The sequence below is a fragment of the Tympanuchus pallidicinctus genome, unplaced genomic scaffold (assembly GCF_026119805.1).
Source record: "Tympanuchus pallidicinctus isolate F22 unplaced genomic scaffold, pur_lepc_1.0 scaffold15, whole genome shotgun sequence".
Taxonomy (NCBI): domain Eukaryota; kingdom Metazoa; phylum Chordata; class Aves; order Galliformes; family Phasianidae; genus Tympanuchus; species Tympanuchus pallidicinctus.
In genome coordinates, this window is record NW_026294669.1 from 18905567 (window position 1) to 18921497 (window position 15931).

The 15931-nt window shown below is 37.2% G+C and overlaps 1 long non-coding RNA gene across 1 annotated transcript; it reads left to right on the plus strand.

Annotated features, from left to right (window-relative positions):
* On the plus strand, positions 1 to 13328 carry LOC128077184 (uncharacterized). Its single transcript, XR_008204870.1, has 3 exons — positions 1 to 23; positions 633 to 828; positions 8926 to 13328. It is a non-coding gene; the product is annotated as an uncharacterized LOC128077184 (long non-coding RNA).
* Positions 13329 to 15931: the final 2603 nt, after the last annotated feature.

The following is a 15931-nucleotide window of genomic DNA, read 5'->3' on the forward strand; positions in this document are numbered from 1 at the left end:
CCCACTCCACAGAATCCTCTCAGGTATTATTACTGATGCTATCCTAGTAGTACTTGTTTAAGATAGTTTAAGTCATGCCGTTTTTTTGGTGTTTTTTTTTTTTTTTTTTTTGGGGGGGGAGGGGGGGGGGTGGGGAAGAGAAGGAGCTATAAAAGTGCAGGTTCCTTTGGCAGCCAGGAACTGTAGTGCATCAAATGGTTTTCTCAGGGAAAATGGTGAATGTAATGGAGGTACATTGGTATCATGAGCTAGACCAAAGCCTGTTGGATCTAGGAGTCCACTTAGCAGCAACAGATGCTTAAAAAAAGAGGATTAAAAGCAAGGCATATAAAAAGCATTCATTCCTCTTGGCATAGCTACTCTGCTCTGGGGAACTGTGCTTCAGGAGCTTCCTGAGCTGGAATTGGATGGAGCTTGTTGTGTTTAATAGTCGTGGGCATGCTGATCCTTCATGGATTTGTCTCATCCTGTTATGAATGCCCTTATGCTTTTTGGGTTCACAGCAAATTTTTGGTAGTTATTTGTACAGCTGGGTGATGCCCTCTTGGACAGGTTTGTATCTATTTCAGTTCTTACTGGGTGTCCCTTAACACTGGGGAAGAGTGCACAATGATGCTTTCCCCCTTCTCCAGGCCCTTCGCAGCTGCATGAGCTTACCACATGTCTCCAGAAACAGCAGCTCCCCTTCAACCCCACAGCCTGCCCTATGGCTCCTTGTCTGGTGCTGCCACAGAGCATCAGGCTCAACCAGCTCTCAGCCCAGCAGCAGACCCTCACACACCCCAGCACCTCTGTGGCGTCACCACAGCCCATCGCGTGGCACACACGGTATGAAGCTTTTTTGCTGTTACTAGGAAACTTTGGAGTTAAAGTAGTTCATTATATGGGTTTACAGCTTTCAGAACCTTTTTATATGCTTGTATAACATGAAGGGTGATTTAATTTAAAAGGATAAAATGTGATTTGACAGGCAGATAGTCCTGTCTTTTATCTTGTCCCTTTATTACAACACACAAAAAGATGAGAATGGCTGAGATGTTAATGTTGGACAGAGACAGCCCTTCTGATACTTCATTTCTCTCAGTATAGAGTTCCTAGCACGTTTTTATGATTCCATTTATATATATATACACATCCAGTGCAATGTGTAAGAAATGGTGAGCTTCCTGTGCACTTCAGTTAAAGGGTTTCTGTCACAAGAAACGTATCTCAGCATTCAGAATCTGGAATCAGCTACTGGAAACAGCTAAACCAATTGCTGCTCTCTTATCTCAGTCCCCCCTTCTGCCTGAGCAGCTCATTCCTGCTTGTGAGCTGCTACAGACTCGCAGGCCTTGGAGAGCTGAGGAAGCCTGGGTGGTATGAGGTGCAGAGCAGGGGAGCGGGCAGAAAGCAGGGCTAACACCAGGCTGGGCGCTTGCTCATGCTGCTGGAGGTGTCTTTTGCAGGGGAGGCTTTGTAGCACGTGGAGCAACCCACAGGCAGAGGGACAGACATCACACTGTGCTCCGCACAGCACAGTGACATTTCTCATCTGTTGTCAGAAGATCAAGTAGGAACGCATCTGGGATGTTAGTGAGATAGTCTGAGTTTCAGCCACTTCCTCAGATGGTAGTTCTGGTATTCATTCTTACCTGTCTGTTTTCCTGCCTGACACTTTATTCCACTGAATGATGCATACTGTTGAAGAAATTTGCTTCTCTGGACTTCCTCCTGCTCCTAATTAAGCCAATGGAAAAACTTTCTCTGACTTTTAAAGGAGCAGGGTCTGGTCCATCCCTGAAATTCCAACATAAAACACTGCACTTCCCTGACAGCTGTATGCCTTCTGTGAGGGAAGGCCAGAGCCCAGCAGCTAAAATATGGCTTGCTTGGGCCGCTTCAAAGTGAGAGAGCGATCAGGCAAAGCACTTACAAATGCCAGTGTTGGGAAGGAGAACAGAAAGACATGGGGCTGCTCCTTTCAGGGATGCACAGCTACCGCATGTTGAGGGATTCTGCTTTCCTTACTGAGTTTCTGTTCTGTTTGCTACAGGGAAATTAATATATCCTTTATACTGGCTAAATAATGCCTTTATTTTTGACCCAGCTAAGCTACAGATAGTTTTGATGAATATTAGTATGATTTTTTGGCCTGTGGGTACTGTCATAGGATCTTTCAGCCTAATGTTAAAGGAAACCAGTTGGTTTTATTCATAGGTGCCTTCATATGACTCTAATAGATGGTATAGTGGATATGCTCACCCAAGCTTCTTTAAAGATATTTTGTTTTGTTGGTGTTTTCCAGTTCTTCAAATACCAGAACTGTATTTTCTTATGAGATATCTGTGACTACAGGTAATATTCTAGGCTTTTTTTTTTTTTTTTTTTTTTTAGTAAATCTTTCTAATTTCCAAGTCTTTTCTTAAAACAGGGGCGTGTGTATTTGCTGTTAAAATAATTGTAAGAACGTAAGTGGCATATTTTACATATTTATTATTTTTATTACATTTTTATTATTTTTGTTTGAATTTTCAGGTTTTGTTTTCAGTTAAATATTAATCTATCTTGTCTTTAATGTGGCCAGACAGACTCTGATAAAAACGAATTATGGCATTGTATCACAGATCTGTCTCTGGGCTTCACTGTGTAGGTAGCGTAGTTGACATGTCCACTTTCTGAAAAATGGCTCTGACAGGAGTTCCCTACTTGAGATATCTATCAGCAGAATGTGTGTGTTCCCTCCTGTCTCCCAAATGAAAAATGAAATCTTTTCAACACCTATTTCCAACAACTCTTTTCCCTATTAAATTTATAAACATAAAAAATATATTTCAGACAGATTATTTTTCACTAAATTTTTGTGTAAAACTATGCAGCTGTCTATTACATGCATATTTTAAACTTTTATTTAATATAAAATAAGCATCTGAGTTTGTTTCCATTCATTGATCCTAACAATACAAAACAGTTTCTTTGAGAGACAGGGGCAACATGACTCTTGGCTTGAATATCTTTTGGACTAACTTTTTTCGTAAGTGTAATGTTAATGAATGAGCTGAACAAAACAGTGTTAATTTTCTGAAAGAAGGGAGAGCAGGAATGAAATAGCATTATAATTTTTAAGAAGTTGCTGTTGCTGTGCAGAATCAGCATGAATTTATACGCTCAGAACTATGCAATGCCGTCCTAGTCAGTTGTGTTTCCCATCCTTGGTATGTAGAAACTTGTGTATATGTTCACACAAACATATATACTTGTAGCTTATTCTGAAAGCTTTTAAGGGATGGTGTTTTAGTCTGCGACTGCTGGTGTACTAGTTCTGTTTTTGACTGCCTTTATAATAGTTTTACAGAGTTCTCATATAGTTGTTAATCATCTCAAAGACAAGTCTGGTTTTAAATAGGTGGGATCTTTAGCAATCTAATACTAACTTCATTGTGATAACTAATTCAAAATGAAAAAGTACAATCTGCAAAACCAAATCTGCTGCATGTAAAGATAATGCTAAAAGTACAGTACTTGGTATTTACAACAGCTTATTCTAGAGACATCTGCATTGGACAAGGAAAGAAAACAAAAGCACATCTCAATGCCTAAAGTCATTGCAAAGCCTTTTTTGTACAAAGACCATAAGAAATCAGATACACCAATCTGGGAATGTCCAGTGGTGGATGAAGGGGATATTTTAATGTCCACTAAAACCACCATTTATTTGTATTTTTCCTCTGTTATTGTGTTAATAAATTATTTAAATTAGTTTTTCATATAGAGTATGCAGCAATACATAATTTTTGAAGTAAAAATATACCTGCTTTTTTTTAATTTTGAAATTTATGCCTAAAACCCAGAGCATAAAATGAACTCTTTTATTTGTTTACTGTGATTTGCAGGGACATTACTCCATGACAAGGTTACGTTGACCTGTCATTTCATGCATCAGCAGTTCTTGTATTGCACTGATTTGATCAAGTCTAGTGGATAAAAGAGGAGCAATCCACCCAGTGGACCAAATTAGAATTATAATAAAAAGTGCACATTCTGAAGGGCAGAGCAGGTTAAGTAGGGTTGCGCTTGGCATCAGTGTTGTGATGTGTCAAAATTTAAGCTTTTTTCTTTTTTTTTTTTTTTTTTGCGTGTGTGTGACTTTCTAAGCTTTACATTCAAATATTATATTTTAATTTTATGGAGCTACGTAATTGATGCTGTTGTTGGAGTTGAGGAAAAATTAGGGTTTATTTGTAGCTACTGGAGGTGTTACTTAGGTTAAGTATTTGTGAAAGTGCAATCAATATTTTTCATTTCAAACTCATGATAATTTCTGAGAGTTTCTCTGCTGTACATCTCCAGACTGCACAATGGCCCCACTGCCCACTCACTGACCATCATCCAACCTGATACATTGCACATTTTTAAAATCACTTTACATTTGTTCTGTATTGCCGTATTGTGATGATCCACTGATGCTACGTAATCAGCCTGTGCTGGTGGTTTGCTAATGCTGGAAAACACCAGAAACAGTAATTACAAATTCTAGCACCTCATAAATGTTAGAGAGCATAGCAGCAGAATTCATGTGGTTTGCTTCCTAAGAAATCCACAGAGAAACCCGTTTAAGCACACGTTTAAGTCTCAGCAATCTCATGAGGACACAGTGTGTGCTGCGGTTGTGTGTGTAATGGGGTGGGGCGAGAGCACATGCATCACTGTGCAGAGGAGTTCTGCTGAGGGGGCAGGGAGCAAGCCCACCTCCAGAGCTTGGAGGGGGCACCGGGAGACCCTGGATGGCTTCCTTTGTGTCATTTTGTTTGCTTAGTTGTTGTTTTGTTTTGTTTTCTGAGTTAGGCATTGATATCAATAAATCAGTAGCTGTCCTGGGTAAAACACATGGAGCCAATATATAAAATTTAAAAAAAAAAAAAGAAAAAAGAAAAAAACAAAAAAAAAAACAAAAAAAAAAAACCAGCAATAATTTGTTTTGATGTTGTATATCTATTTGGACAAATTCTGGTAGTTTTGTGTTAAATATATTTATGCTGGATTTTTTTTTGTTTGTTTGCCTGCTTGCTTTAATTTCCTATTTGGCACAATTGTTTAAAAACAACTGAGATCAATAGCATGAGCAGCTGCTTACTCCAGGACTGAAATACACACCACCCTTCCAGCAATAGATTTGTTTCTTTTCTCATTTAGATATCCTTTTGAATGATGAGCTAAACTATACTGCTCTCAATATCCACAAAGATAATGAAATAATGCCAAAGGTTTCGTTTGTGTCTTTCTCTGCATTTGTATTGAAATTACAGATTTTTTTTCTGTTGCCTAAGGAATTGAGTAATATTAAATGATAAGTGGAAAATTAGCACTTTTTAGAATCACTGTTTTAGTCTGTAAACAGACAAAATTTTTAAATCACTTTTGTGCAGGCTGGAAGATACATTATTGGTAATATTTATCTTTTAACATAGCATTTCTTTTAATATGGTCATTACTTAACCAGGAAAATCTAAGTGAGCATGGGGCTGAGTGTTTTGGTAGTGCACATGTGAAATGCAACTTGAAAACAGATCACCATCCATCTTCACGTTAAGGAAGTCCTAGAGTTGAGAAAAAAATTTGCATCAGGTGAACCCAACGTGAAGCTGCTGTTCTGCGCTGGCTTTTCAGAAGTGGCTGCTGAATCAGTTCAAGCAGTGCTGGAATAAGAAGTCTTTAGTTTTGCAGCTGATCTATTACATGCATTTTTAAGCAATTAGAGCTCTCTAATGTAATCGTTTGTCACCCAATTAATTTTGAGAGACTGGGAATACGTGGATGAACTTTTTTAATCTGTCCTTCACTTGGCACTGCTGTTATTAAGATCAAATAAATAAAAAATATGACTATTGTGTAAGCTGTATATAGAAACCTCAACATTTTCATGTTCTGTGAATTGTTGTTTTTTATGTTTTTTAGTATTAATCCTTTTGATAAGCATGGATAGATAAGTGTAGAGACCTTTAACTGGAGATAATTCTCATCTGAGTGTTCATGTGTGCTATTCAGGAGCAGCAAACACTTCTGGCTTTATGGAGTGGGCACCAGGGCACAGAAATTCAGAAGTAGTTATTAAACTCCTTTTAAATAAATGTATTTCTGCCATCTCCCTATTCCATTGTACTTGTAGTTTAAAGTTACTGGTTTGAACTTGTATTTACCTGGTATTCATCTTTCTCTTCAAATTTTGTAGCTGTAGCACCAATATTGACATTTGAATTTGCTATCTTGCTTTACTTCTTGGAGAACTCTTTTTAACACTATGTAAGTACAGTGTGATTGGATCACACTGAAGGTGATTTGTGGTAATGCTAATTTATTTTTAAGACCTCCAGTGAGAAATTGCCCCAAATGGTTCAAAAAGTAGATATAAGCATTCCATATGTTTTAACATAGTTTCTGCATGTACACACTGAACACCTTCAGTTACTTGAGTGTTTTCAGTGTCAATCTCAAAGAACCACTGAAAAGGAAGGGCAAATATCTGTGTGCTGGAAGTTCAAGGGTGGCAGTGGAACTGCTGAGAGGTGCAGGGCCAACAAATGATTTCCACTGCTGCCACCATTTACTGTGTGTTGAGAACAGAAGCTGTTGGACCCAGAGAGGTACTTGCTATGTAGAGAGAGCATAGCTTTCTTTGTATAAATGTGTATGCACGGATATCAAGTGAAAAATAAGCACACAAAAGAATTTTTTTTCTTGGGTCTGGAGTTCAGTTCATAGCCTTTTTGGCCATGATGCAGCCCCAAGCCAAAAATCCTCTTAAATCCTCTGAACTGTTGAAGTAGTCCAGCACTTCGGATGGTTGATCAGCAGCAGGTCAGTCAGCAGGAGGTGACTGATAGTGTTGCTGAGCAAGAAATCTTGGCACAGTGGCTGCTGCAGCTCTCTTCCCCAGTTCCTGCCTGGAGCTTTGAGTTGCAGGTTTAGCAGGAAGAGAAGGGGATTAGTCATTTTCTGTCCTGGCATGACTTCCTGTTACAGAGTATATTTGCAGAAGAGCCTGGCGGTGCAGATGAGGTGGCTACAATCTGCCATTGCACAAGGTGAGCACAGGCAGAAGGGAGAACAGCAGCATTGCGGGCAGCCAGTGAAAATGGGCTGAGTTTTGTCTGTTGGACATGTCTGCAGAAGTAAATGCCCTAAAATTTGGAGTTATTATTTGTCAGCAAACCTACCTTTGATCTGAGCTACCTTGGAATTGATTGCAAATCGAAAATTCATTGTTCATCATATTCCTTGTAAAGCTTGGATGGTAGGAGAAGGCCTGTTAAAATGAGGTAAAAATTATTTTGCTGTGTAGGAAGCAGGAAGGTAGCAAGCAACGTCTGCTGCTTTCTGAGACTTTATTGCTAAGGAATTTTCAGCTTTAAGAGACTACAAATTCATCACATTATGATTAGAACCACTGTTTTGTCCTTCAAAATACATGTGTGGCATGTTTGTTCATTTTTCAACTAACCCAATCAATATTTACTATTAGGGTGATTACATTGGTGTTTTTATAGCTGTGGTTGTCAAGCATCATTATGGGCAAATTTAATGGAAAAAATGATGCAATTTTTAGTATTTCTTATATTTATATGCTTGTTTTATTCATTTTTTTCCTTGTTTATTCTCACCAATGACAATATCTTCCGATACATAGACAGCATGTTTTGTCCAAAAGTGTGGAAAATAAGAATTCATCCAGCAGTGCTACCCAGATTGTACAAGAACACATATGCAAGATTGGACAAAGCTAAGAAGTTGGAAATACAAAGTAAGTGACCATAATTTCAATCTCCTCAAAAGTTTTCTTTTGAGCCTTTTCAAAGAGTTAGGAAAGAGTCTTTTCTCCCAGCACAAAGGAATATATGGAGTGAAATCTGAGTATTTGGAGTATTTGCAGATTTTGTGGTTTTGGGGAATTCTAATTCAGTTCCTTTTGCCCACAGAGATTTAAACCTCAAGTTCCATTCCAAAGTGTGTGTGGGGGGGGAAGAATCGAATCACCAAATTTAGGTCATTGTGGATAGGATCTTTGCCAAGCATTTTTACTGAATGTATTCCTTTTCCCATTATATTATGAACTATTTGTCATGCCGGTAAGCAAAGAATAAATGTACAAATGACTCCTGTGACAGCATTTTTATAAGCATGGTGCAGAGATGTTGTCTTTTATTGAACCAGCTTGCATAAATTGAGGAAAAGTATGCAAATACTGGACATAGAAATACTTCCTCAGGTATATTATCAAAACAGAAGGCTTCAAAGCCAAGTGTAAGTTAAGAACCTAAGATAGTATGAGTTCAATTGGCTATCTAAACTCTAAGAGGAAAGATGGTACTTCTAAGACAGAAGAGATAGGGATGTGAGAAGAGTAAGGTGGTTGTCTATTAAGGAAAATACAGAGATTATTCTTTCAGGTAAAAATTTTTAATTAGATTGGTTTTGCTTACTTCACGGTTTCTGTGTGCATATGGTATGCAAAACAATGCTCAAGTTTTTTTGCCTCTTACTGGTATGGGGTTTCTCTCAGATTTAACTTTATGACTGAATTTTCCATTTGTTCTTATAATTACATTAATTTATGATCTTATTGGTCTTGTATGCCATTTGTCTGCTTCCATTTTAATGCTAGAATTAAAGTTTCATCTGAAATTACCAATGCCATTGACTGAGAAATCATTTTTTTTTTCACTGTAATCACTTAACCAAAATGTCAGTGCTACTCAGAAGCACTGGCTGCAACAGTAGGCTTGACATTCTTCAAGTTATGAATATCTAGTTTTGATTTGTGCACATGTACATTTTTCATTGCTATAATTGCTCTTTTATGAACCACAAATGACAGCCTTATTGCCACTTTTCTGTTTGCCTGTGTAGTCATAGGCATGTTGGTAATGTATTTATGCTGTCAAATTTCAGTTCTGATCTGTGAACAAAAAAACACCAGAGCCAAGCAGCTTCTTCCTCTTCTTGAAATACGGTTGTTGATGAGTAAGTTTGAGAATCATAGCTGCAGTATTTTATTATAGAGACATTTTTGCCTTTAATGATTAAACATGGTGAATTATTGTACTAATAGGAACCTGATTTTATGTTTTAAAAGTCAGTAGTTAAGAATATATTTATATTAAATCTGTGTAGTCTGTATCATAAATAGGCTGCCTTGGGCTAAAAAATAATTAAAAAAAAAACTATAGTAAACATTTTCTAGTTGTTGATGTTTAATCACAAGTATTAATTTCACAGTACATTAAAGGAGTGGGGGGATAGAGGGCGGAAAAGGCAAATCTTGTGAATTTAAAAACTCAGAACAGGTGGAATGGGCCAGATGAGCTCCTATTATCTCTGTCAGTATGATGCCAGCTAACTTGGTCCAAAGCGTTAAGACCATAAAGTAATCTGAATCACCTTAAGCTGAAGTGGAAGAGGAACACTTGAAAATACACTTCGCATTTCAGCAGGAAACTTCCAGCAGAGAATGTAACAATTAGTAGAGGAGCTCAGTAGATTCACAAAGAGACATCTGATTATGCCTTATTACCTGTGATCAAGGCAATTGAATTATGTCAAAGTGTTTGCCATATTTGTCATGAAATACATATTAGGCTGAAAGATTTTAAGCTCAAAGAGGTCCCTCAGAATTCTGTAACATACTACAGTGAAGGGGAAATAATTACTTTAAGACATCTTTGGATAATCCCAAGCCTGGTTTATGTGTGTATTTCACTCCTTCTGTGCTAAGTTTAGCTTAAAGAATTTATTCATTATCAGGACTTAGTCCTGTTAGAATATACAGACATACGTTAGGATATACGGACACCTGGAGCAGTGTAAGGAGGGAGGAATCTTTTCCCATTCCCTTGCTATTATGTAGCTACAGGAAACAGAAACAATAAAGAAGCTGAAACAGTGGCTTAATTCATCTGAGCATTTGCCCATAAACGAGTGATATTCTGGTGACCAGCTGTGCTGGCTTTAGAGCTTTGTTAGGCTGATTCCAAGTGCAAAGTGGTCACATCACATCCACATATCTCAGGATACAAGCAACCTTCATAGTTTTAACTCTGCTGCCTACCATACAATCATTGCAGAGCTCTCTTCACTCACTAGAAAGGATTAATTGGTATTTAATGATTTGATTGAAAATAGGTTAAATTAACTGCCTTACTTGTTTTCTATAAACTTCTTTGATGTAAAATGTAGTGCAGCAAAGAATGATTTTATATATTTTTATGGCAGAAGGATCACAGAAACTTGCCATTGGCAACAACGAAGATGAAGAAAAAGGTCATGGAAGCAGCAACATCAAGACTACTAACAATCCAAATAGTATTGATGAAGTAGGTGAAGAAAGTTAAGATTCTGAGGAAAATTTGTCAGGAAATTCTATGGTTTTCCAGTCAATGATTTTGATCCTCCAACAGATACATTACAATATATTGTTTAGTGTTTTTCTTCTAAATTTCAATGATTTTTACTATCATTAATATCAAGCCCTAGGATTTCTATAGTCATATTACTTTCAAACTTATGCCTGTAAAAGCTGCTTTGTTCTCTACCTTGTGGATGCATTCATACTTGGTACATAGAAGTAGTTGGAGGTACACTGCATTAGACTTGAATGGGGGGAAAGTAAGTCTTTCAGTATGATGATGGGGATCCTGCTACTGTTTTCAGTGACAGAAATGCCACCTAAAAATGAAAACACAACTTGCTGAAAAATGTTGTGGTTTTATGGATTTGACCTGAACAAAACAGCTGTTAAGAGTACTTCAACTGAAAAATTTTACCCAACTCTTTGTCTTGTTCAGATTTGGAGATAAACATATAACAATGTATAAATGTCAGTTGTAAAACTGATCAGAAACTGTACATGACTGATAAGATTGTGGCTTTTGCCAGTTTTGTATTAATTATTGTTAACATTTATAAAAGTTATGGATTGAGGTAGCATGCACTACAGCAGAGATGATAGATGTGACTGCTATGTACAATTCATGCTCAGCTGAGGAAGTTGAATTCACATTCCTAGCGGCTTTGGTCTGCGTAAAGAAATTACAAGATTGAATTTCTTGAGTAAATTTACCACCAATAATTCAACTATTTCTCTGGCTACAGATAGGCTGTAGAAGGAACAGAAGTTTGGTTTGCAGAAGTAGATAAGGGATAAGTATGTCAGCTGCTTTACAGAGAAAAGTGGGATAGGGTACTTTTCTCATTTAAATTGAAAGGAAATGAAGCAATCAAGCTTATTGAGGCAGTGATTTCTGAATTACTAGTTTTTGTGTCTGCATCACTCATCTCCTCTTGCTTTTTTTTTTTTTTTTTTTTTTTTTTTTTTTTTTAATTTAGAGATTTTTTGTAAAATAGAACCATTTGCTTAAGTTCTATATGAATTCATATCCATGCTTTTAAAATCTGGAGACTGTTCCTCCTACTTTATAGATATGCTCATTTTTCTTGGGCTGGCATTAAGACTTTTAAATGATTCAGATATGCTCTTGAGCAGCAAATTCCCTTTTTAGTTGAGTATCTCAATAATAGATCGGATGTATAAACTCAAGATGGTTTACATTTTGTGCTAATATCTTCTGCCATTTTTAATGCAGGCATCTATGTGGGATGTCTGCCATATGTATTACCTCAAATCAGTTGGTGTCCATATGGTGAAGTCTAAGTGAACCATGTTACAGTGCTGAAAGAAACAGATAATAAGCCAAGTGTTTTTTGAAAGTCTGAATTGACTGGCATGCCTATTAAAAGGTATGCATTTAGCTGCACAGATAGAGCAATTCTTCTGCTTATAAGTGATTAAAAAAATACTCTGATTTCAGCCATGCTGCTGCAGTTTGAGGCTCCTCACCAACTGTTACTGTATTTACAGCTTATTTTTAAAAATAGTGAGAATTGTGTTGTATGAAATCCTAAGTTATGTTGGGAGGGAGAATTGGACTGAGTGTAATCACGTTCAGTAAAGTCAACTAATGAAAACCAAATATGGCTAACATGCAGTTCTGGGATAGGCTGAAGAGAATATACAGTAACCACATATATTAAACACATGAACACATTAAGGTTTACTATTGCTCTTCTTTAAGAAATTCTAAGGCCTAATATAGATGTCTGAAACTGTATAGCAGCCATTTGATGCTATAATTTTGAGGGGGTTATTTCCTTTCACCTCAAAGTAAGAAAAGCCTCTATTTGCCGATAGTGAGTCGAAGTGTTGCCAAATGATGCTTTGTGTGCTCTTTTTTATGAGAATCAAATTATCAAATAATAAAGAAATGGTCTAAGTTTATAGCTCTTGAAGAAATAATTGGTTAATATTCATTCAATTAGATGTGCTTGTATGCAGACTTCTTTTTTTTAATTGTCTTTAGTTTCTGGGGTGTCTCTGTGTTGTGTTACTTATCATTTAGTAATTCCTCATACAAATCTGTTTGGGTAAATAGGACCAATAAGATGTTTTTCAAAAGTGTCTGAATCTTACTCTTTGTATGGACACTGCTGAATCACGGCCTGAACCTCTGATTGACCACCTGAGGTGAGCAATGAGTCAGCCCTGGGAGCACAGGTGAAGGCAATTCTCCTGTGCTGCCTGAAGGGGTGGAGCCTGGCTGCACCTCTCCTAGACCCCATTTCAGAGCTGACTGCCAGTGGGGAAGGATCTCTTTTGGAGATAGCTCCTCTTGGAGTCTTCTCAGGGAGTCCAGGACAAGAGTAAATTTTCCATCCATTCTTCTTTAGTGTGATGACCTGTTTAGGCTAACTTTCCTGTATATTTCTTAATAATAACATATGTATATTCATTGATTACACACTCTTACAAGGCTTCACATTTCATCTTTCTTGTAAAGAAACTACTGCAAAGAAAAACTTTTCTTTCCCAATTACTTTAAAAATGTCTATCATCTGTTTTCAGGGGCCAGGCTGCAAACTGCCACAGGACTTTCCATAGTCCGCCTTTGGCAAACAATGGATACGTTAATGTCTGAAATAACTCAGAACTAATTGACCCCAATACACAAGCTGAGTTGTGGATCTATTTTAGATACTGGAGAGGAGAATTCTGTATTCTTCTACACCCTAAAAAGATATGTTGGTCATTTTGCAGTCTGCAGATCCCTAATGCCTTTGTATACAATTTTCTGTGAAGTGATCACTAGAAATACATCTCTAACTTCAGGCTTTTCTTTATGATATGAACAGCATAAGCTAGGATATGTTGAATTATTCATAATTTTTGCTGCCTTACCTTCAGTTTATTTAGCCTGGACTTCTACTAAAAGAGATTATTAATCTCTGAAGAAATAAGTTGTTTTGTAGATGAAAGCTGAGGAGTGAAGTCTCAGGTTGATGTTCTCTCATAGTGGCCAGAGAGTAACGCAGTCAGCCCTCTTACCTGTTCTGTAGAGAATGTGGCCATCAGAAATCCCAGAGCACTACCTCTTCCCAGATGTTTCCTTGAAACTCTTACAACATTAAATCTATTTTAAAATTGTAGGGAGATATTATACTCAATTAATTGTTCAGAGCAGTGCTGCTCTTAATCTGCTGTGTATAAGCTTTAAAAAAAAAACAAAACAACAGCAACAAAAAACTTAAAAATAGCATGGCTAGGTTTTTGTTTCTTGTTCTACCTCTAAATGGCTAACACCCTCTGAGATGGCTGCAGTTCTGCTTGTTCCTGTGGTTGTCTCCTTCTAGAGCAGCTATCAAAATGCCAGCAAAAAGCCAAGAGCATTTGGTAAATGAACACTTGGAGAGAAGTTCTGAAGGGCCAAAGTAGAGGACAGGAATTTATTACGTTAATAGATCTGAATAATGTGTAACATTAATCTGAACTTCAGTTTGGGAGCAAATGTGTGCAGTTTGAATCATGTCATTTGATCAAGGGGAAGTGCATTTTCCCTAAAACTGATCCTTAGTTTTCTCATATAATCTCCAATACTGAATACTGGAAAGAAAGGCATGTGTAACAGCTGATTGCTTTGCCTTAAGCTCATGCACTCCTCCATTCCTCAAAATAGGATGCATCTGCTTATTGTGAGAATTCAAACAATGAAACTCCTCAGATTTGGAAATATAAACTGCTCACTCAAATAGAGGGAGGGAGGGAATTCTTTCTTACCTGTCCTTTCTGTCTGATGGGTAAAATATATATTCGTATTGTCCTGCCTCTATACTGTGGTTCTACAATGTGCTCGGTTTGCACCTTGCTGTGTGCTAGCTACAAATTGTTTCTTCTTAAACTACTTTTATTTCAGCCACGTGCATTGAAGCTTCCTTTTTGGATAGGAAAAATATATATATATATATATTTGTAAATTTCTGTTATGTATCTGAAAAATAGCAGAGGGATCAGGCTTTTCAATTATGTTGTTGCAAAAGGCCTGATGTTTTACTAATGTTTCTTTCTGTGAAGCTGTCAAGCTTTTAAAACCAAATCCTGACTTGACTATCACAGAGAAAAGAAAAGAGGGGAAAAAAGAAAGGAGCAGGAAAAATAAAAGGGCAAATGCACAGCTATAGAAATTCTGGTAACTGTTGAGACCTAAGAAAGCCCATACCTGAGAGTGATTTATGGTTTAAGAACAAGAAAAGCCCGTGTTTCCTGTCTCCAAAAGATTCTTTATGAAGTATGCTTAATTTAAACAGATCATATATTAAACGATCTCAGAGTTCATCTCTATACATTCATTCTGGGACTGCAGAGCCAAATTGTGTTATCTCCTGCAGCAGCATTACTGAAATTACTGAATGTTCTAATTGTCAACTGATGCCCTCCAATGGGATAAAAAGATACAGCTCAGTGAGGCGTGTAACGATTACAGCAACAAATCACAAGGGGAGACTCGGGGCATTGGCTGTCTCGGCTCCGCAGGGTTAATGATGGAAGTTGGAATTAAAATTCATTTTAAACACAGAGTAAACAGTTGCAAGTCCTTAAAACCAATAGGGAGCAGATTTACTGGATATAATGCTGTTACTATTTGTTCATACTATAATTACAGCTCTACGACTTAAGTATTTTTTTTTTTTGTCTATCTAGATAAATAAGTCTTTCTGCTGTCTTTTATTTTGATCTAGTTTGGAAGTTAAGGAGTTTCTTTTCTTCCTTATTTGCTGGTAGGTACTGGCAATGGGGATTTGCTCCTGTTGTTGTTTTGGGATGTGAGTTATACTTGGGGACATTTTTCTGATGGAGCAGATCAAAATGGACAGCAACTCATGCCAGCATGGATCATTCCATGGGGGCATTCTGCAGCAAGAAGCCACAAAGTATGTAAAATGGTGTGCTTTGGATTAGACTTCTCCAAATGCCCTTCATCACAGCAGAGCTGAGTGCTCTAGCTGGCAGCTCTCCTTGAGCTGCCTTTGAAATGCAAGTACTGGACAGAGTCCTTGCAATTGGGACAGTTGTGTACATCAGTGACTGGTCAATGGCAAAACCTAAAGCTACCTCTGAACTTCAGTGAACATTAATGAGGTGTCATAAAACAGAGAGCACAAGTTATCTTTAGAATAGAGGTGTCTACCTAATTTCCATTTGTAGATCTAGACAGGGCAAGTAATTAGAACAATCATTTGTTAGTTTTCCTCAGCACTGTTCTCAGCATTCTCAGTTGTTTTTGGTGGTTTTTTTGTTTTGTTTTGTTTGTTTTTTGTTTTTTGTTTTTCAATCTGTTTGTATTTTTTGTCAATGCAAATGAGAGCGAGAACAATTCTGAATAGCTTTGTTTTGAACTGTTTTCCATTTCTTTTGAAATTTGGCATTTAAATTATTCCATTCCAACAAACACACAGGTAAATGAGACATAACTGTACCAGAAATTGTGATGAAGGAAAAAAATACCTGATGCAGTCAGCGTGGGTTATAGTAATGAGGTATTTGGTTATACATTGTTATAACTGCATGTTT